At 33.1% G+C, this 23,345-nt stretch overlaps 2 long non-coding RNA genes across 4 annotated transcripts; both read left to right on the forward strand.

Annotated features, from left to right (window-relative positions):
• The first annotated feature begins 8,655 nt into the window (after positions 1-8,655).
• LOC137248002 (uncharacterized) lies at positions 8,656-13,103 on the forward strand. Its single transcript, XR_010951994.1, has 3 exons — positions 8,656-8,756; positions 12,253-12,637; positions 12,697-13,103. It is a non-coding gene; the product is annotated as an uncharacterized lncRNA (long non-coding RNA).
• A 5,477-nt stretch (positions 13,104-18,580) lies between these two features.
• LOC137248003 (uncharacterized) lies at positions 18,581-23,074 on the forward strand. Of its 3 annotated transcripts, none has more exons than XR_010951995.1 (3): positions 18,581-18,627; positions 22,222-22,606; positions 22,666-23,074. It is a non-coding gene; the product is annotated as an uncharacterized lncRNA (long non-coding RNA). The 3 variants fall into 3 exon arrangements; XR_010951996.1 differs by lacking the exon at positions 18,581-18,627 and adding an exon at positions 18,885-18,917; XR_010951997.1 differs by lacking the exon at positions 18,581-18,627 and adding an exon at positions 18,994-19,109.
• The last annotated feature ends 271 nt before the right edge of the window (positions 23,075-23,345 follow it).

Consider the following 23,345-nt stretch of genomic DNA (forward strand, 5'->3'; position numbering starts at 1 on the left):
TTTGGTTTGTGCAATTAATTGATCTTTGAGAACTTGGGTACCTTTTTATTATTTTAAATTTGCCTACTCGAGTAAATGTTCTATTCTTAATCACCAATTTGTCCCTTAGAACAACGGTTTTTTGCTTATAAATTTCAAGTCCTTGACTTGCGGCATTTGTGCAACGTGTGTACAGCCTGATAAGTAATTGTACTAAGTCAATTTTATTATCTACAATCAGGTTGCTTGTATTTCTTACGGTACCATTTTTCTATATTAAGATGAAAACGAGCGCGACATGTCTTATTGCTGCAAATTTATATAGCGCTTCACATATATTTTTGTATGTTCTCTTTGTGACTTTTCTTCATTCTTATTGTTATGGGCTGGTGTTTAGTATTTTTTTTCGTTAGGTTTTGCTTACTTCCACTGTCCTAGAATATCCTATTTCGTCATGACCATCTTTGTCAGGAGCATTCCAATGAATTATGCAAATTTTGATTTGCTATTAGACTTTGGCAGGGTTAATCTGTCTGCCTTTATTGTTCATAACGAAATTTTAAGAGTTATGACTTTAATTATTTGTTACTTTTCCTCAGCTTTAGGTTTGGTTTTAAAGGGGTTTAAAGTACCTTGAATATTAAATGCGTGCTTGAGAATTTTTCAACTGCCTATATTTAACTTTCATATAGTTTTTGATTATAGTGGCTATTGCAATGACTAATAGCACGATAACGCAGATTAAAACTGTTAGCCAAACATCAGGAATGTTGGGGGTATTTTTTGTGTCTACCTCGGCTGGTGGTTCGTATTTAACCATTCTATTCCCTGTTACTTCAGAATTTTCTTTCCCTAGTTCATAGCCAGCTATGGCTATTATAATGCCTTGGGCTATTTTTGTCCACCAAGTCATTTTGAAACTTCTGTAATTACTAGTGAATAAGGGTTTAAATTCCAATAAAATTTCTTTGATTTTTTTTTCTTTCTTTATCCTAGATACCCCATTTTATTTATAATTGTTATATTATAAAAATTGTTAATCTAAAAATTTTATAATTTATTAGCTTAGTATGGCTTATTTTACAAAATATTAAAAATATTTTTATTTATTCATTGTTAAAAAAAATTTTTTAACGCTATTATAATTCAACATTTGTCTTTTCGGAGAACACACTTCTCATCATCCTCATAATTTACTCTTCTTTGGTCGTGGGATTTCTTACATCCTCAATTGTGGGTTCCCTCCCCATGCCTATCATTTTCCAAAATGTTTTTAACCATTTTAATTCATTTTCGTAATCTCTTGTTCCTGCATCTAAAATTGCTTTGTCTTCCCATTCAATGGGGTGTTTAAAATATTTCCCTGGTATTCCAATTTACTTATCTAAATTTTAATTTTAATTAAAAAAAATTTTTTTCAATGTTTTTCTTTAAATTTTTACATATATTCTTTTCATTTTACTTAACTTATTTTCTAGGTCTTGTTGCTGTTATTTTCAATTCTCCTTCCGCTGCTAGTCTAAGCTGTGTCCAATATTATTCCACTCAAATATGCAGCCAAACCGCCATTCATTAATATAGTATGCTGTGTTTTTTGTAGAATTTTTGTTTTCCTTTTGCTGTAAAGGCTGGCCTTGCCCACCAGTGGGAACATTCGCTCAACTTTTGAGCGTGAAGATCAAAAATTTTTGTTTTCAGGATAAGAAAGGAATTTGCTCCTTTTGTCTTATTGACCGATTATTAAATTTACTTTTTCAACTATGAAAAGGGAAATAATTTTACTTTTTCCTTAAAGTTTGCAGGAGGAAACAGTCAGATCGTTTTAGCAGTTATGCTGATGTTTGATCTGAACTGGCAGGATCGCCATATAAAGAAGGCGAATCCTGATTGTTTATTAACGCGACAGGTTCCTCTGACCAGCTAGATCTTTAGCAGTTTTGCTAACTCTAGACTGGCAGAATCGCCATGTAAAGAATGTTAAACAAAATAATTAAGTGACGAACGCAGATGAGTAGCGTTGGCTAGCAATTGTTCTTTATTGACGAAATTCATTACTATTTATACAAAAGTCCTTAACCTATGCATATATACATACTTACATTAATATTTACATATTAACGGTGCATGACTCAATAGTGAGGAATGGTTTGTCAGCAAATTATTATATTGACCTACATATTGTCAATATGATTCTCGCTTGAGCAGTTTGGTATGACGTATTAATATATTGGGCGACTTGGCAAATGCGAATGAACTCATGGTAGTTATGTGGGTCAATGAACGTATATTTGTAATGTTAAGCGTGTTTGAAGTGAGGTGAATTCCACGAGATATTATATTATCAATATTCGTTCCTTTTGAAATTCGGTTCAAAATTTGCACATGGAACAACTAAAGACTCTCCTGAATTAAAAATAATGCAAAATCAGCTTGCGAAATTCCGTGTCTGCTGGATCAGCATTATTCATATCATCCTCCTCAAGAACACTCAATATATTTACCGAAAACAATTCACTATTATTAAGACTCATAATTATTCTATTAAATTTAATTAAATTAAATCCCACTTTAAACAACGCCCACGCAACTAACACTGTCCTCGAAAATTTGACAACTGAATACCAACAAATATTACTTTATTTTGCACAAAGCTTCAAGAGTTACTGTTATTCTCATCGAATAAACTATCTTTTAGTTTAACCAACCAAATTAGTACAGTTACAATTTTATTTGGTTAGTTTTACTATTTTGGTTGTTAAGAATTGTAATTTTATCATTTTAGAGTTTAGCCATACCATTTTTTGTAGTTAAATTTATATGCTACAATTCTAACGGTTAGTTTAACCCACACCCACGAGGAAGGGGGAGGGGGGGATTCCCCCGGGCTCGTAGTTTCTCAGGGAGCCCAAGATTTAGAGCTACTAAGAAACTTTAGGCCGAATTTCAAAAGCAACGAATATCGATAATGATTTTTTGCCTGTGCCTTTGAAAAGACGCCTGTATATTAACTTTTGTGATTGGCCATTTATATTTTAATTAACTTTAACATACAATACGTTACCCCATTTTAGCACAACTATCATTTTTTGATTTTATTAAATTTTATAAAATGTTTCTTCCTCTACAGTTCTATTTCGGTATTGGATGGTCAATATGGCTTTCGCATTTTCTCCATCAATAACTGTGAAAAGGTGGAAGAAATCTATGCGTGTAAATCTCACATATTATCTTGGTCGAGCGTTTCTTCAATAGCTCTCTAGTGGTGTTACACTTCAAAAAGAATCAAAATATCTGCCATTGCGTCTACGGCTCAAATACCCACAGTATATGAATGAATCGATTGCACTTAATTGTCTGCCTAACGGATAGTATACATATTCATCAAATCGAAAATATTGCACCAAACGAACTGGGTCTGAATACTGAAACAGTACACATATTCAAAATCGATGAGGAGGCTGTGATGATGGTATAGGGTGAGTTGTTGAATAACATACGAAAACCACTTTAACCCATCTATATATTTGCATTACAGCTAAAGCTTTACAAACAGCAATAATTGCTGGCGCCAAGCAATTGGATGGTGTAAAGTTAGAAACTGCTGTTGTAACAGCTGCCACAGACACAACGGTTATCTCTACTCCGCCGAGTAGCGGCTCGTCCAACTATCTATCGAAGACAGTATAATCATGTCTTTTGCCAACACAGGTTAGCGATGTACTTGCACAAAAATATTTTAATTGGAAAACAAAAACCAATTAAGAGAGTTTATGTTATTATTAAAGTACTTACTTTTCTTTATATCAACTGTATTTATTTAGGTTGCAATTTCATGTGCATATATAATAAGGGATGTCGTAATACGATTGCTGTCGGCATTAGATTTGAAACCAATCAATACTCCTGCTAAGGGTTGCAGAATTATTGCTTGAATGATTAGATTTAGAACAATAATAAGTCTGACTCAATTACAATTCGTACATTTTTAAGTTCATAAATTACGACAGCAATCGGATTCCACGACACCTTTGAATATTCTTAATCTGAAAAAGAGTAAACCTAATCTGAATTTCACTAAGCTTTAAGTTGTAGATTATTTAAATAATTGGAGTTTTTTCTGAAGCTTAAAATTATTTTCTGTTCGCTTGGAAAAGATTTCAATTGGAAAATAAAAACCAATAAGGCGAGTTTATCTATTACTAAAATTCTTACTTTTCTTTTTTATCAACTGTATTAATTTAAGTTACAATTTCATGAACATATATAATAAGGTATGTCGTGATACGATTGCTGTTGGAATTAGATTTGAAACCAATCAATACTCCTGCTAGGGTTGCGGAATTATTGCTTGAATGATTAGATTAAAACAATAATAAGTCTGACTCAATTACTAGTCCTACATTTTTAAATTCATATTTTACTTTACTTTATTACTTTAAAATTCAATTACGACAGCAATCGGATTCCACGACACCTTTGAATATTCTTGATCTGAAAAAAAAGAGTAAATCGAATCTGTTGTTGAGTAAATTGATTCAAATAATTGGAGTTTTTTCTAAAGCTTAAAATTATTTTCTGCTCGCTTAGAAAAGATTTCAATTGGAAAACAAAAACCAATTAAGCGAGTTTATTTATTATTAAAGTACTTAATTCTTTTTTATATAAACTGTATTAATATAAGTTCCAATTTCATGTACATATATAATAATGAAAATAATAAATATTGAAAATTCAATTTTTTTTGGTTCATATTTTATTCATATGGCTGCTCCAGGTAAAGTAAATCTGCAGGTAAAATTCATGTTATATTGCGGTTATATATATGGTAAAACGGCAGTAAAATTGATTATCAAATGACTCGAAAATGTAGAGTGAAATGGCGGAGAATATGACCGCCATTTGACGAGCATTGTGACGTGTGTGAACAGCACAGTACTATGCCCACATCCTATAAGTGGGAGCGGAATGCACAATCACATAAATAGGTACGAAATGGGAAAAAAATGTAAAAAATCTACTCTCGCTAGTGCAAACGTGACTAAAATTTAACAAGGGCCGTGACCGCACAATGACGGTCAAATGACTAGTCAAATGGCGTAGAGCGTTTTTGCAAGGTATGTATCTAATGTCAGTAGAGTTGTATTATCTAGTAGCTAATAGGTCTGTCCACTTCTTGTTGTCCGTTCCTGTGTCAATCCTACATTGGCATATTTTTATATTGAGTGAGCCTACTTATTTCTATTGGTGGTTAAAGTAAAGTATTTTTCCTAAAATGTAAAATTGTGACCTCTTGGATTGTGAGGTTTTCTCAAATGAGACCCAGTCAATAAATGCTTGTATTTATTTTATTTTCTTGAACTAATTCCGCATTTTATTCAAGAAAAAAAAAAATTTTTTTTTCACTTGACATTTTTTCATTCATAATAAGGTAAATCTGTAATAAATTACATAGACAATTGAGGGGTTGCTGACTATAGAACGGGGTAGCTATGTATTGGTAGTAGTTCTATTAATGGGTAAGTGGAAGGTACAGTGGATGCAAAAATTTTCATATCTTTATACTTTTTGTTTTTTTTTTTCAGCAATATATTTTTGGTCTTTTACGTCATGCGATTTCTGCGGCGGCCACCAAGACAGAATCGTCCTGAATTTTATGAAGAATTATTTTTATTTTTAACCGGGATTTGTCACATGCACAACCTCTTTGGTTTGTGCAATTAATTGATCTTTGAGAACTTGGGTACCTTTTTATTATTTTAAATTTGCCTACTCGAGTAAATGTTCTATTCTTAATCACCAATTTGTCCCTTAGGACAACGGTTTTTTCCTTATAAATTTCAAGTCCTTGACTTGCGGCATTTGTGCAACGTGTGTACAGCCTGATAAGTAATTGTACTAAGTCAATTTTATTATCTACAATCAGGTTGCTTGTATTTCTTACGCTACCATTTTTCTATATTAAGATGAAAACGAGCGCGACATGTCTTATTGCTGCAAATTTATATAGCGCTTCACATATATTTTTATATGTTCTCTTTGTGACTTTTCTTCATTCTTGTTGTTATGGGCTGGTGTTTAGTATTTTTTTTTTCGTTAGGTTTTGCTTACTTCCACTGTCCTAGAATATCCTATTACGTCATGACCATCTTTGTCAGGAGCATTCAAAGGAATTATGCAAATTTTGATTTGCTATTAGACTTTGGCAGGGTTAATCTGCCTGCCTTTATTGTTGATAACGAAATTTTAAGAGTTATGACTTTAATTATTTCTTACTCTTCCTCAGCTTTAGGTTTGGTTTTAAAGGGGTTTAGAGTACCTTGAATATTAAATGCGTGCTTGAGAATTTTTCAACTGCCTATATTTAACTTTCATATAGTTTTTGATTATAGTGGCTATTGCAATGACTAATAGCACGATAACGCAGATTAAAACTATTAGCCAAACATCAGGAATGTTGGGGGTATTTTTTGTGTCTACCTCGGCTGGTGGTTCGTATTTAATCATTCTATTCCCTGTTACTTCAGAATTTTCTTTCCCTAGTTCATAGCCAGCTATGGCTATTATAATGCCTTGGGCTATTTTTGTCCACCAAGTCATTTTGAAACTTCTGTAATTACTAGTGAATAAGGGTTTAAATTCCAATAAAATTTCTTTGATTTTTTTTCTTTCTTTATACTAGATACCCCATTTTATTTATAATTATTATATTATAAAAATTGCTAATCTAAAAATTTTATAATTTATTAGCTTAGTAAGGCTTATTTTACAAAATATTAAAAATATTTTTATTTATTCATTGTTAAAAAAAATTTTTTAACGCTATTATAATTCAACATTTGTCGTTTTCGGGGAACACACTTCTCATCATCCTCATAATTTCCTCTTCTTTGGTTGTGGGATTTCTTACATCCTCAATTGTGGGTTCCCTCCCCATGCCTATCATTTTCCAAAATGTTTTTAACCATTTTAATTCATTTTCGTAATCTCTTGTTCCTGCGTCTAAAATTGCTTTGTCTTCCCATTCAATGGGGTGTTTAAAATATTTCCCTGGTATTCCAATTTACTTATCTAAATTTTAATTTTAATTAAAAAAATTTTTTTTTTAAATGTTTTTCTTTAAATTTTTACATATATTCTTTTCATTTTACTTAACTTATTTTCTAAGTCTTCTAGGTCTTGCTGCTGTTATTTTCAATTCTCCTTCCGCTGCTAGTCTAAGCTGTGTCCAATATTATTCCACTCAAATATGCAGCCAAACCGCCATTCATTAATATAGTATGCTGTGTTTTTTGTAGAATTTTTGTTTTCCTTTTGCTGTAAAGGCTGGCCTTGCCCACCAGTGGGAACATTCGCTCAACTTTTGAGCGTGAAGATCAAAAATTTTTGTTTTCGAGATAAGAAAGGAATTTGCTCCTTTTGCCTTATTGACCGATTATTAAATTTACTTTTTCAACTATGAAAAGGGAAATAATTTTACTTTTTCTTTAAAGTTTGCAGGAGGAAACAGTCAGATCGTTTTAGCAGTTATGCTGATGTTTGATCTGAACTGGCAGGATCGCCATATAAAGAAGGCGAATCCTGATTGTTTATTAACGCGACAGGTTCCTCTGACCAGCTAGATCTACTAGCTACAAGCTAGATATACTAAAATTCTTACTTTTCTTTTTTATCAAATGTATTAATTTAAGTTACAATTTCATGTACATATATAATAAGGTATGTCGTGATACGATTGCTGTTGGAATTAGATTTGAAACCAATCAATGCTCCTGCGAGGAATGCGGAATTATTGCTTGAATGATTAGATTTAGAACAATAATAAGTCTGACTCAATTACTAGTCCTACATTTTTAAATTCATATTTTACTTTACTTTATTACTTTAAAATTCAATTACGACAGCAATCGGATTCCACGACACCTTTGAATATTCTTGATCTGAAAAAAAGAGTAAATCGAATCTGTTGTTGAGTAAATTGATTCAAATAATTGGAGTTTTTTCTAAAGCTTAACATTATTTTCTGCTCGCTTAGAAAAGATTTCAATTGGAAAACAAAAACCAATTAAGCGAGTTTATTTATTATTAAAGTACTTAATTCTTTTTTATATAAACTGTATTAATATAAGTTCCAATTTCATGTACATATATAATAATGAAAATAATAAATATTGAAAATTCAATTTTTTTTGGTTCATATTTTATTCATATGGCTGCTCCAGGTAAAGTAAATCTGCAAGTAAAATTCATGTTATATTGCGGTTATATATATGGTAAAACGGCAGTAAAATTGATTATCAAATGACTCGAAAATGTAGAGTGAAATGGCGGAGAATATGACCGCCATTTGACGAGCATTGTGACATGTGTGAACAGCACAGTACTATGCCCACATCTTATAAGTGGCAGCGGAATGCACAATCACATAAATAGGTACGAAATGGGAAAAAAATGTAAAAAATCTACTCTCGCTAGTGCAAACGTGACTAAAATTTAACAAGGGCCGTGACCGCACAATGACGGTCAAATGACTAGGCAAATGGCGTGGAGCGTTTTTGCAGGGTATGTATCTAATGTCAGTAGAGTTGTATTATCTAGTAGCTAATAGGTCTGTCCACTTCTTGTTGTCCGTTCCTGTGTCAATCCTACATTGGCATATTTTTATATTGGGTGAGCCTACTTATTTCTATTGGTGGTTAAAGTAAAGTATTTTTCCTAAAATGTAAAATTGTGACCTCTTGGATTGTGAGGTTTTCTCAAATGAGACCCAGGCAATAAATGTTTGTATTTATTTTATTTTCTTGAACTAATTCCGCATTTTATTCAAGAAAAAAAAACATTTTTTTTTCACTTGACATTTTTTCATTCATAATAAGGTAAATCTGTAATAAATTACATAGACAATTGAGGGGTTGCTGACTGAAGAACGGGGTAGCTATGTATTGGTAGTAGTTCTATTAATGGGTAAGTGGAAGGTACAGTGGATGCAAAAATTTTCATATCTTTATACTTTTTGTTTTTTTTTTTTCAGCAATATATTTTTGGTCTTTTACGTCATGCGATTTCTGCGGCGGCCACCAAGACAGTATCGTCCTGAATTTTATGAAGAATTATTTTTATTTTTAACCGGAATTTGTCACATGCACAACCTCTTTGTTTAGTGCAATTAATTGATCTTTGAGAACTTGGGTACCTTTTTATTATTTTAAATTTGCCTACTCGAGTAAATGTTCTATTCTTAATCACCAATTTGTCCCTTAGGACAACGGTTTTTTCCTTATAAATTTCAAGTCCTTGACTTGCGGCATTTGTGCAACGTGTGTACAGCCTGATAAGTAATTGTACTAAGTCAATTTTATTATCTACAATCAGGTTGCTTGTATTTCTTACGCTACCATTTTTCTATATTAAGATGAAAACGAGCGCGACATGTCTTATTGCTGCAAATTTATATAGCGCCTCACATATATTTTTATATGTTCTCTTTGTGACTTTTCTTCATTCTTGTTGTTATGGGCTGGTGTTTAGTATTTTTGTTCGTTAGGTTTTGCTTACTTCTACTGTCCTAGAATATCCTATTACGTCATGACCATCTTTGTCAGGAGCATTCAAAGGAATTATGCAAATTTTGATTTGCTATTAGACTTTGGCAGGGTTAATCTGTCTGCCTTTATTGTTGATAATGAAATTTTAAGAGTTATGACTTTAATTATTTGTTACTCTTCCTCAGCTTTAGGTTTGGTTTTAAAGGGGTTTAGAGTACCTTGAATATTAAATGCGTGCTTGAGAATTTTTCAACTGCCTATATTTAACTTTCATATAGTTTTTGATTATAGTGGCTATTGCAATGACTAATAGCACGATAACGCAGATTAAAACTGTTAGCCAAACATCAGGAATGTTGGGGGTATTTTTTGTGTCTACCTCGGCTGGTGGTTCGTATTTAACCATTCTATTCCCTGTTACTTCAGAATTTTCTTTCCCTAGTTCATAGCCAGCTATGGCTATTATAATGCCTTGGGCTATTTTTGTCCACCAAGTCATTTTGAAACTTCTGTAATTACTAGTGAATAAGGGTTTAAATTCCAATAAAATTTCTTTGATTTTTTTTCTTTCATTATCCTAGATACCCCATTTTATTTATAATTGTTACATTATAAAAATTGTTAATCTAAAAATTTTATAATTTATTAGCTTAGTATGGCTTATTTTACAAAATATTAAAAATATTTTTATTTATTCATTGTTAAAAAAAATTTTTTAACGCTATTATAATTCAACATTTGTCGTTTTCGGGGAACACACTTCTCATCATCCTCATAATTTCCTCTTCTTTGGTTGTGGGATTTCTTACATCCTCAATTGTGGGTTCCCTCCCCATGCCTATCATTTTCCAAAATGTTTTTAACCATTTTAATTCATTTTCGTAATCTCTTGTTTCTGCGTCTAAAATTTCTTTGTCTTCCCATTCAATGGGGTGTTTAAAATATTTCCCTGGTATTCCAATTTACTTATCTAAATTTTAATTTTAATTAAAAAAATTTTTTTTTCAATGTTTTTCTTTAAATTTTTACATATATTCTTTTCATTTTACTTAACTTATTTTCTAAGTCTTCTAGGTTTTGTTGCTGTTATTTTCAATTCTCCTTCCGCTGCTAGTCTAAGCTGTGTCCAATATTATTCCACTCAAATATGCAGCCAAACCGCCATTCATTAATATAGTATGCTGTGTTTTTTGTAGAATTTTTGTTTTCCTTTTGCTGTAAAGGCTGGCCTTGCCCACCAGTGGGAACATTCGCTCAACTTTTGAGCGTGAAGATCAAAAATTTTTGTTTTCAGGATAAGAAAGGAATTTGCTCCTTTTGCCTTATTGACCGATTATTAAATTTACTTTTTCAACTATGAAAAGAGAAATAATTTTACTTTTTCCTTAAAGTTTGCAGGAGGAAACAGTCAGATCGTTTTAGCAGTTATGCTGATGTTTGATCTGAACTGGCAGGATCGCCATATAAAGAAGGCGAATCCTGATTGTTTATTAACGCGACAGGTTCCTCTGACCAGCTAGATCTTTAGCAGTTTTGCTAACTCTAGACTGGCAGGATCGCCATGTAAAGAATGTTAAACAAAATAATTAAGTGACGGACCCAGATGAGTAGCGTTGGCTAGCAATTGTTCTTTATTGACGAAATTCATTACTATTTATACAAAAGTCCTTAACCTATACATATATACATACTTACATTAATATTTACATATTAACGGTGCATGACTCAATAGTGAGGAATGGTTTGTCAGCAAATTATTATATTGACCTACATATTGTCAATATGATTCTCGCTTGAGCAGTTTGGTATGACGTATTAATATATTGGGCGACTTGGCAAATGCGAATGAACTCATGGTAGTTATGTGGGTCAATGAACGTATATTTGTAATGTTAAGCGTGTTTGAAGTGAGGTGAATTCCACGCGATATTATATTATCAATATTCGTTGCTTTTGAAATTCGGCTCAAAATTTGCACATGGAACAACTAAAGACTCTCCTGACTTAAAAATAATGCAAAATCAGCCTGCGAAATTCCGTGTCTGCTGGATCAGCATTATTCATATCATCCTCCTCAAGAACACTCAATATATTTACCGAAAACAATTCACTATTATTAAGACTCATTATTATTCTATTAATTTTAATTAAATTAAATCCCACTTTAAACAACGCCCACGCAACTAACACTGTCCTCGAAAATTTGACAACTGAATACCAACAAATATTACTTTATTTTGCACAAAGCTTCAAGAGCTGCAGTTATTCTCATCGAATAAACTATCTTTTAGTTTAACCAACCAAATTAGTACAGTTACAATTTTATTCGGTTAGTTTTACTATTTTGGCTGTTAAGAATTGTAATTTTATCATTTTAGAGTTTAGCCATACCATTTTTTGTAGTTAAATTTATATGCTACAATTCTAACGGTTAGTTTAACCCACACCCACGAGGAGGGGGGGGGGGGGATTGGGGGATTTCCCCCGGGCTCGTAGTTTCTCAGGGAGCCCAAGATTTAGAGGTACTAAGAAATTTTAAGCCGAATTTCAAAAGCAACGAATATCGATAATGATTTTTTGCCTGTGCCTTCGAAAAGACGCCTGTATATTAACTTTTGTGATTGGCCATTTATATTTTAATTAACTTTAACATACAATACGTTACCCCATTTTGGCACAACTATCATTTTTTGATTTTATTAAATTTTATAAAATGTTTCTTCCTCTACAGTTCTATTTCGGTATTGGATGGTCAATATGGCTTTCGCATTTTCTCCATCAATAACTGTGAAAAGGTGGAAGAAATCTATGCGTGTAAATCTCACATATTATCTTGGTCGAGCGTTTCTTCAATAGCTCTCTAGTGGTGATGGTGACAGCAGGGAAACCCAACTGTTTACAAATGTTACACTTCAAAAAGAATCAAAATATCTGCCATTGCGTCTACGGCTCAAATACCCACAGTATATGAATGAATCGATTGCACCTAATTGTCTGCCTAACGGATAGTATACATATTCATCAAATCGAAAATATTGCACCAAACGAACTGGGTCTGAATACTGAAACAGTACACATATTCAAAATCGATGAGGAGGCTGTGATGATGGTATAGGGTGAGTTGTTGAATATCATACGAAAACCACTTTAACCCATCTATATATTTGCATTACAGCTAAAGCTTTACAAACAGCAAAAATTGCTGGCGCCAAGCAATTGGATGGTGTAAAGTTAGAAACTGCTGTTGTAACAGCTGCCACCGACACCTAATCTGAATTTCTACTAAGCTTTAAGTTGTAGATTATTTAAATAATTGGAGTTTTTTCTGAAGCTTAAAATTATTTTCTGTTCGCTTGGAAAAGATTTCAATTGGAAAATAAAAACCAATAAGGCGAGTTTATTTATTACTAAAATTCTTACTTTTCTTTTTTATCAACTGTATTAATTTAAGTTACAATTTCATGTACATATATAATAAGGTATGTCGTGATACGATTGCTGTTGGAATTAGATTTGAAACCAATCAATACTCCTGCTAGGGTTGCGGAATTATTGCTTGAATGATTAGATTTAGAACAATAATAAGTCTGACTAATTACTAGTCCTACATTTTTAAATTCATATTTTACTTTACTTTATTACTTTAAAATTCAATTACGACAGCAATCGGATTCCACGACACCTTTGAATATTCTTGATCTGAAAAAAAGAGTAAATCGAATCTTTATTTTCTGCTCGCTTAGAAAAGATTTCAATTGGAAAACAAAAACCAATTAAGCGAGTTTATTTATTATTAAAGTACTTAATTCTTTTTTATATAAACTGTATTAATATAACTTCCAATTTCATGTAGATATATAATAATGAAAATAATAAATATTGAAAATTCAATTTTTTTTGGTTCATATTTTATTCATATGGCTGCTCCAGGTAAAGTAAATCTGCAGGTAAAATTCATGTTATATTGCGGTTATATATATGGTAAAACGGCAAAAAAATTGATTATCAAATGACTCGAAAATGTAGAGTGAAATGGCGGAGAATATGACCGCCATTTGACGAGCATTGTGACGTGTGTGAACAGCACAGTACTATGCCCACATCCTATAAGTGGGAGCGGAATGCACAATCACATAAATAGGTACGAAATGAAAAAAAAATGTAAAAAATCTACTCTCGCTAGTGCAAACGTGACTAAAATTTAAGAAGGGCCGTGACCGCACAATGACGGTCAAATAACTAGTCAAATGGCGTGGAGCGTTTTTGCAGGGTATGTATCTAATCATGGTACAATAACCAGGTAAAAGCATCAGAGTTGCATTTAAATGTTTTTTCATTCGAAAGTGGTCATAAAATGTCAAACTTTGTTTATGTTTACATTTTTTGTTTATTTACTTTTGATGTGAGTTAGGTGTTAGGTAATTCTTTACTTTAGCTCACAACTACTAAAACTCGGCCAAAAATATCGGGAGAGGTGTCAAAAGACGCGCTTTGGACCCAGGACCACGAATCCGAAAACTGAAATTGAAAATTTTATTTCTTTCCAGATATATTTACAAAGTTGAAAATTTTCATGTGGCTTTTGTAATTTTGATGGTGTTGTGTACCCACAAAAAAAACTGTGGGTAAAAGTGTTTTGCGTGGATATAGATTAGGTCTCCCATGGTAATTTTTCATAAACGCGGTCGAAGGCCGCCAACGCAGAAAGGTGTTCTGCGTAAAATTACTATAAATCCCACCCCCCGCTTTCGGAGGTACCCGCTGGCCTTTTTTTGGTTTTTCGTTAATATCTTTTGAACGAATATTTTCCGCCTTCGGATTATTAATACTGATGTCAAGACGCGTCGTTTGACACCTCTCTCGATATTTTCGGTAGCGTATTAGCAGTCTACCCCTCAACTAGACTATTACCTGCGAAAAAATACTATGGATTCCACCCCCGGTTTCGGAGCGCTCCGGTGCCATTTTTCATTTTTTTGGGAATATTTTTTGACAGAAATGAAATTTTTAATTTTCGATTTCGGATTCGTCGTCCTGAGTCTAAAACGCATTTTTTTGACACCTCCCGATATTTTTGCACGAGTTTTTGCAGTTGTGAGCTAAAGTAAAGAATTACCCCGCAAGATCAAGGAGAAGGAAAAATTGGGAAAAAGCTTGTGGCGTTAGCTTCCCTAAAATGGCTAAAATTTTTCGCTCCATTTTCGGGCCTGTGACCTTATTGTGGGAGCTCAGAGAGTAAATTTGATGCCGAACTCCACTCCATCGCTATATTTACCGTCTTTGATGTAAATATTGTTTCCCGAATGTTGTAAGATAAAAAATATAATATAATTTTATGTGACTTAGCAGTGTTAATCAAGAGTCATCGTCCCCAACGGTCATTCCTACAGTTATCTACCAAAATATCGGACAATACTTTCGCCACTACAACGTGAAGGAAGGACGAAGGATAAATAATAAAGTCCCTTCTACATGTTGGCTTTTTTTTAAGTGACACCGTTGGAGCCAAAGGTCAATACTTCGCACGGAACAGCTGCAGCACACAAACGGATATGCATGATGTACCACGAATAAGTCGTTAAACCCAGACGCAGTAACCGCCCCTAGTTTCAGGGTCACCATTAGTTTGGAAAGAGCGAAAATATGCTATACAAGTATACGCAAAACTGCTCTTATCAGGGCCACCACTAGTCAACAAAGAGAAAAAAATGCTAAACAAATATACCTACGAAAAGCTGCCCTTATCAGGGCCACAAACAGTTTGCGAAGAGAAAATATTGCTAGACAATTATGTTTTACATGCTATAGATTTACTTTTGGATTATTTATATCATCCATATGATGGCAAGAAAAAAACTGGAGTATAACCGATACTGGAGTTGAAAACGGAAATCTTCCAAGCCGAACTTTTACCGTAGCAGGTACCGATACCAGAGGCCCTATTCAGTAACTATGAGTTTTGAAATTTACATTTTTCTTTCATACAAATTATATGAAGAAAAAGTGTACATTTTAAAACTCACAGTTACTGAATAGGGCCCCAGATCCAACCTAAAGCCGAAATTGCTACACAAGCCTCCTGGCTAGAGCCAGAAGGAAAACCCGGAACCGTAATTAAAGTCAGTACTACAACCGAACTAGTATTCAACACAACCGTGCTTTTTTTTAATTAAAAAAGATTACATCTAAAGACATGGAGTACATATTCTTCAAAGAAATCTGCACCTCAAATACCGACACGACGAGTTTCCAACATTAAACGTTATTATGTATATATGTATCTTCGATATTTATTAGGTTACTAAATTACTTAATTTTTACTTTACAAAATACATGAAATTTTAAAATAAATCAGTACTTATTCATGAACATACTATTAACTCAGCATTTTATATACAATCTCATCCCAAATTTTCTTGGAGACAGTGACGTTAGCACTCATACATACATGTATTGAAAATAAGGTCCACTACAAAAACCATTTAGCAATAGCATTTCCCAATATAATTCTAATACTACAAAATAACGACCTTAGGCAGATAAAGTAGGAACAATATAATTCCAAAAAAGTTGTATCTCACTTTACATTAAACTGCTTTGGAATATAAATACATACACTAAAAGATGCATACAATACAAATGGTCCCTTATTTATATATCATAAACAAAATTAATGTTGCGACCATTGGATATTTTTCAAATCAATTGGTTCTAGCACAATCTCCCATAATGGAGACATTTCACGTAAACGTTCGACATGTTTGATGCAGGTATCGGTAATATAATCAACCTGTTGTTGTTGTTGTTGTTGTAGCGATACGGTTGCTCCCCGAAGGTTTAGGGAGTGATCGATGTGATGGTCCTTTGCCGTTTACAGATCCGGTACGCTCCGGTAACACAGCATCATTAAGGTGCTGGCCCGACCATCTCGGGAACGATTTATATGGCCACATTAAACCTTCAGGCCAATCCGGTATTTTAGTCGCCTCTTACGACAGGCATACCTACCGCGGGTATATTCTAACCCCCTGACCCGCTGGGTGGTAAAACAACCAATACCAAATCTATAAAAATTTAACAATAAATTACTTTCAAATTAACTAAACAATTCAGTACGGTAAACTCGTATACCTTATTGAACTATGTGCCAAATCCTCATCAGTTCCAATCGCACGTAGGTTCCAGTGATGCAGAAGTACATGCTGAGGCACTAGACAACGCCACATCTTTTAAGGCCATAAGTAATGATAAATTTAATAAACCACTATACCTTTGCTCTGGATCACCATTACATATACCATGTGATAATCTTGAAGTGATGCGATCATATAAACGTTTCGACAGAAAATCTATAAATTTCTTATCATATTCCATTTCTTTGAGTGCAAGATAACATGCAGCACCAAATCCAATAACAATAATCCGAAGGCGGAAAAGAAAAATTTTAGCTCGTTCAAAAGATATTCCCAAAAAACCGAAAAATGACACCGGAGTGCTTCGAGACCGGGGTGAGATCCATAGTATTTTTGCGCTGGCGGCCTTCGGCCGCGCTTATAAAAAGTTAATCTGGGTGGGTCCAACACCGGTTTGGAGACCAATACTATATCTGCGCAAAACACTTATGTCCACAATTTTTTTTGTGGGTACAATATCATCAACATTACAACGCGCACATGAAAATTTTCAATTGAAAATTTTCAACTTCTTTTGCAAATATCTCTTGTCCAACACAAAATATTTTACCTCCGCCTTCTGATTATTGTTGTCGAGGTCAATGCGCGTCTTTTAACACCTCTCTCGATATTTATGGACGCATATTATCAGTGTCATGCTGTCATATAGAATTACCAAGAGTTGATGCGCTGGAAACGTTGAAGAAGTGATTCAGCTGCTATATGTAAATAAATAATAACAATAAATTAAATAAATATCATTTAAAAATCAGCTAATTACCTTTACTTTCTATTTAAAGTGCCTTTTTCCTCCAGCTTCATCAGCAAACCAACTTTTTTCTTTTTTTTGTTTTGGCTTTGTTGACGAAAATCACATGTGACGTTTTCTTCTTCCATCACTTTTGACAGAAGAAACTGAAAGAACGATTGACAGTGTATGTAAAATCGGCAACAACAAAATACACGGGAGGGTTGCATTTTCGCTAATGCTTCTACCTGGTAATTGTACCATGTATCTAATGTCAGTAGAGTTGTATTACACCCCTATTATGAACTCGTACGATACACGATAAACGCTTGCAATCTGTTCTACCGTATTATGAAATAAATTCTAGCGTGTGAAACTCGATCGTTAGCGTTTATCGTTTATCGTGGTATTGCCATACGCTAACTATCGCATACGCTGTTCAATTTTCTACGCTAGCTATCGCTGATAAATTTTTCCAGGATACGTTGGGAACTATTTAAATAAAAGTAAATATACAATTATTACATAATCCAAAATAATCCAACTACAGCCTCATTCCCAACACTCTGTTGCAACACCCTGGGCAAGAAGCCTTAAAGTGGCACAAACCTTCAAAATATTTGGGATGGATGGCCTATTTTTACGGGCGCGCAAACTGCCTTCTATTTCTGTTAAGACATACTCTAACATCAATTTTGTTTATTAAACTTTTTTTACTTTTAGTATGTCAAGTACTTACAGTGTAGAGTTCAAGAAGATTGGAATGATCTCTCAATTTTCTTCTTTCTGTGGAATCTATGCAAGTTCCGTCAATTTGTTCATTTGAGTTTATATAAAAGGTAACAGAGGTTGCATAAAACATTTTATTATAACAGCTTTTAAAAACTGTTGCCACTTTTACGTACAAGACAAATGAATTGTTAGTATTTACGTTTTGTTTTGCTATCTGTTTCGTATAGATTCACAAAAATTTGTAAACAAAACTCTGCTGTCATTCACAATAGTACATCTATCGGGCGTGTGGAAATCGCAATATGAAAGCTGATTTTTTACGATACGCTAGGAAGCGTTTATCGTCTATCGTATGAAAATTCATAATAGGGGTGTTATCTAGTAGCTAATAGGTCTGTCCACTTCTTGTTGTCCGTTCCTGTGTCAATCCTACATTGGCATATTTTTATATTGGGTGAGCCTACTTATTTCTATTGGTGGTTAAAGTATTTTTCCTAAAATGTAAAATTGTGACCTCTTGGATTGTGAGGTTTTCTCAAATGAGACCCAGGCAATAAATGCTTGTATTTATTTTATTTTCTTGAACTAATTCCGCATTTTATTCAAGAAAAAAAAAACATTTTTTTTTCACTTGACATTTTTTCATTCATAATAAGGTAAATCTGTAATAAATTACATAGACAATTGAGGGGTTGCTGACTAAAGAACGGGGTAGCTATGTATTGGTAGTAGTTCTATTAATGGGTAAGTGGAAGGTACAGTGGATGCAAAAATGTTCATATCTTTAAACTTTTTGTTTTTTTTTTTTCAGCAATATATTTTTGGTCTTTTACGTCATGCGATTTCTGCGGCGGCCACCAAGACAGAATCGTCCTGAATTTTATGAAGAATTATTTTTATTTTTAACCGGGATTTGTCACATGCACAACCTCTTTGGTTTGTGCAATTAATTGATCTTTGAGAACTTGGGTACCTTTTTATTATTTTAAATTTGCCTACTCGAGTAAATGTTCTATTCTTAATCACCAATTTGTCCCTTAGAACAACGGTTTTTTGCTTATAAATTTCAAGTCCTTGACTTGCGGCATTTGTGCAACGTGTGTACAGCCTGATAAGTAATTGTACTAAGTCAATTTTATTATCTACAATCAGGTTGCTTGTATTTCTTACGGTACCATTTTTCTATATTAAGATGAAAACGAGCGCGACATGTCTTATTGCTGCAAATTTATATAGCGCTTCACATATATTTTTGTATGTTCTCTTTGTGACTTTTCTTCATTCTTATTGTTATGGGCTGGTGTTTAGTATTTTTTTTCGTTAGGTTTTGCTTACTTCCACTGTCCTAGAATATCCTATTTCGTCATGACCATCTTTGTCAGGAGCATTCCAATGAATTATGCAAATTTTGATTTGCTATTAGACTTTGGCAGGGTTAATCTGTCTGCCTTTATTGTTCATAACGAAATTTTAAGAGTTATGACTTTAATTATTTGTTACTTTTCCTCAGCTTTAGGTTTGGTTTTAAAGGGGTTTAAAGTACCTTGAATATTAAATGCGTGCTTGAGAATTTTTCAACTGCCTATATTTAACTTTCATATAGTTTTTGATTATAGTGGCTATTGCAATGACTAATAGCACGATAACGCAGATTAAAACTGTTAGCCAAACATCAGGAATGTTGGGGGTATTTTTTGTGTCTACCTCGGCTGGTGGTTCGTATTTAACCATTCTATTCCCTGTTACTTCAGAATTTTCTTTCCCTAGTTCATAGCCAGCTATGGCTATTATAATGCCTTGGGCTATTTTTGTCCACCAAGTCATTTTGAAACTTCTGTAATTACTAGTGAATAAGGGTTTAAATTCCAATAAAATTTCTTTGATTTTTTTTTCTTTCTTTATCCTAGATACCCCATTTTATTTATAATTGTTATATTATAAAAATTGTTAATCTAAAAATTTTATAATTTATTAGCTTAGTATGGCTTATTTTACAAAATATTAAAAATATTTTTATTTATTCATTGTTAAAAAAAATTTTTTAACGCTATTATAATTCAACATTTGTCTTTTCGGAGAACACACTTCTCATCATCCTCATAATTTACTCTTCTTTGGTCGTGGGATTTCTTACATCCTCAATTGTGGGTTCCCTCCCCATGCCTATCATTTTCCAAAATGTTTTTAACCATTTTAATTCATTTTCGTAATCTCTTGTTCCTGCATCTAAAATTGCTTTGTCTTCCCATTCAATGGGGTGTTTAAAATATTTCCCTGGTATTCCAATTTACTTATCTAAATTTTAATTTTAATTAAAAAAAATTTTTTTCAATGTTTTTCTTTAAATTTTTACATATATTCTTTTCATTTTACTTAACTTATTTTCTAGGTCTTGTTGCTGTTATTTTCAATTCTCCTTCCGCTGCTAGTCTAAGCTGTGTCCAATATTATTCCACTCAAATATGCAGCCAAACCGCCATTCATTAATATAGTATGCTGTGTTTTTTGTAGAATTTTTGTTTTCCTTTTGCTGTAAAGGCTGGCCTTGCCCACCAGTGGGAACATTCGCTCAACTTTTGAGCGTGAAGATCAAAAATTTTTGTTTTCAGGATAAGAAAGGAATTTGCTCCTTTTGTCTTATTGACCGATTATTAAATTTACTTTTTCAACTATGAAAAGGGAAATAATTTTACTTTTTCCTTAAAGTTTGCAGGAGGAAACAGTCAGATCGTTTTAGCAGTTATGCTGATGTTTGATCTGAACTGGCAGGATCGCCATATAAAGAAGGCGAATCCTGATTGTTTATTAACGCGACAGGTTCCTCTGACCAGCTAGATCTTTAGCAGTTTTGCTAACTCTAGACTGGCAGAATCGCCATGTAAAGAATGTTAAACAAAATAATTAAGTGACGAACGCAGATGAGTAGCGTTGGCTAGCAATTGTTCTTTATTGACGAAATTCATTACTATTTATACAAAAGTCCTTAACCTATGCATATATACATACTTACATTAATATTTACATATTAACGGTGCATGACTCAATAGTGAGGAATGGTTTGTCAGCAAATTATTATATTGACCTACATATTGTCAATATGATTCTCGCTTGAGCAGTTTGGTATGACGTATTAATATATTGGGCGACTTGGCAAATGCGAATGAACTCATGGTAGTTATGTGGGTCAATGAACGTATATTTGTAATGTTAAGCGTGTTTGAAGTGAGGTGAATTCCACGCGATATTATATTATCAATATTCGTTGCTTTTGAAATTCGGCTCAAAATTTGCACATGGAACAACTAAAGACTCTCCTGACTTAAAAATAATGCAAAATCAGCCTGCGAAATTCCGTGTCTGCTGGATCAGCATTATTCATATCATCCTCCTCAAGAACACTCAATATATTTACCGAAAACAATTCACTATTATTAAGACTCATTATTATTCTATTAATTTTAATTAAATTAAATCCCACTTTAAACAACGCCCACGCAACTAACACTGTCCTCGAAAATTTGACAACTGAATACCAACAAATATTACTTTATTTTGCACAAAGCTTCAAGAGCTGCAGTTATTCTCATCGAATAAACTATCTTTTAGTTTAACCAACCAAATTAGTACAGTTACAATTTTATTCGGTTAGTTTTACTATTTTGGCTGTTAAGAATTGTAATTTTATCATTTTAGAGTTTAGCCATACCATTTTTTGTAGTTAAATTTATATGCTACAATTCTAACGGTTAGTTTAACCCACACCCACGAGGAGGGGGGGGGGGGGGGATTGGGGGATTTCCCCCGGGCTCGTAGTTTCTCAGGGAGCCCAAGATTTAGAGGTACTAAGAAATTTTAAGCCGAATTTCAAAAGCAACGAATATCGATAATGATTTTTTGCCTGTGCCTTCGAAAAGACGCCTGTATATTAACTTTTGTGATTGGCCATTTATATTTTAATTAACTTTAACATACAATACGTTACCCCATTTTGGCACAACTATCATTTTTTGATTTTATTAAATTTTATAAAATGTTTCTTCCTCTACAGTTCTATTTCGGTATTGGATGGTCAATATGGCTTTCGCATTTTCTCCATCAATAACTGTGAAAAGGTGGAAGAAATCTATGCGTGTAAATCTCACATATTATCTTGGTCGAGCGTTTCTTCAATAGCTCTCTAGTGGTGATGGTGACAGCAGGGAAACCCAACTGTTTACAAATGTTACACTTCAAAAAGAATCAAAATATCTGCCATTGCGTCTACGGCTCAAATACCCACAGTATATGAATGAATCGATTGCACCTAATTGTCTGCCTAACGGATAGTATACATATTCATCAAATCGAAAATATTGCACCAAACGAACTGGGTCTGAATACTGAAACAGTACACATATTCAAAATCGATGAGGAGGCTGTGATGATGGTATAGGGTGAGTTGTTGAATATCATACGAAAACCACTTTAACCCATCTATATATTTGCATTACAGCTAAAGCTTTACAAACAGCAAAAATTGCTGGCGCCAAGCAATTGGATGGTGTAAAGTTAGAAACTGCTGTTGTAACAGCTGCCACCGACACCTAATCTGAATTTCTACTAAGCTTTAAGTTGTAGATTATTTAAATAATTGGAGTTTTTTCTGAAGCTTAAAATTATTTTCTGTTCGCTTGGAAAAGATTTCAATTGGAAAATAAAAACCAATAAGGCGAGTTTATTTATTACTAAAATTCTTACTTTTCTTTTTTATCAACTGTATTAATTTAAGTTACAATTTCATGTACATATATAATAAGGTATGTCGTGATACGATTGCTGTTGGAATTAGATTTGAAACCAATCAATACTCCTGCTAGGGTTGCGGAATTATTGCTTGAATGATTAGATTTAGAACAATAATAAGTCTGACTAATTACTAGTCCTACATTTTTAAATTCATATTTTACTTTACTTTATTACTTTAAAATTCAATTACGACAGCAATCGGATTCCACGACACCTTTGAATATTCTTGATCTGAAAAAAAGAGTAAATCGAATCTTTATTTTCTGCTCGCTTAGAAAAGATTTCAATTGGAAAACAAAAACCAATTAAGCGAGTTTATTTATTATTAAAGTACTTAATTCTTTTTTATATAAACTGTATTAATATAACTTCCAATTTCATGTAGAT

The sequence above is a fragment of the Eurosta solidaginis genome, chromosome 4, assembly GCF_040869045.1.
Source record: "Eurosta solidaginis isolate ZX-2024a chromosome 4, ASM4086904v1, whole genome shotgun sequence".
In the NCBI taxonomy this organism is placed as follows: Eukaryota; Metazoa; Arthropoda; class Insecta; order Diptera; family Tephritidae; genus Eurosta; species Eurosta solidaginis.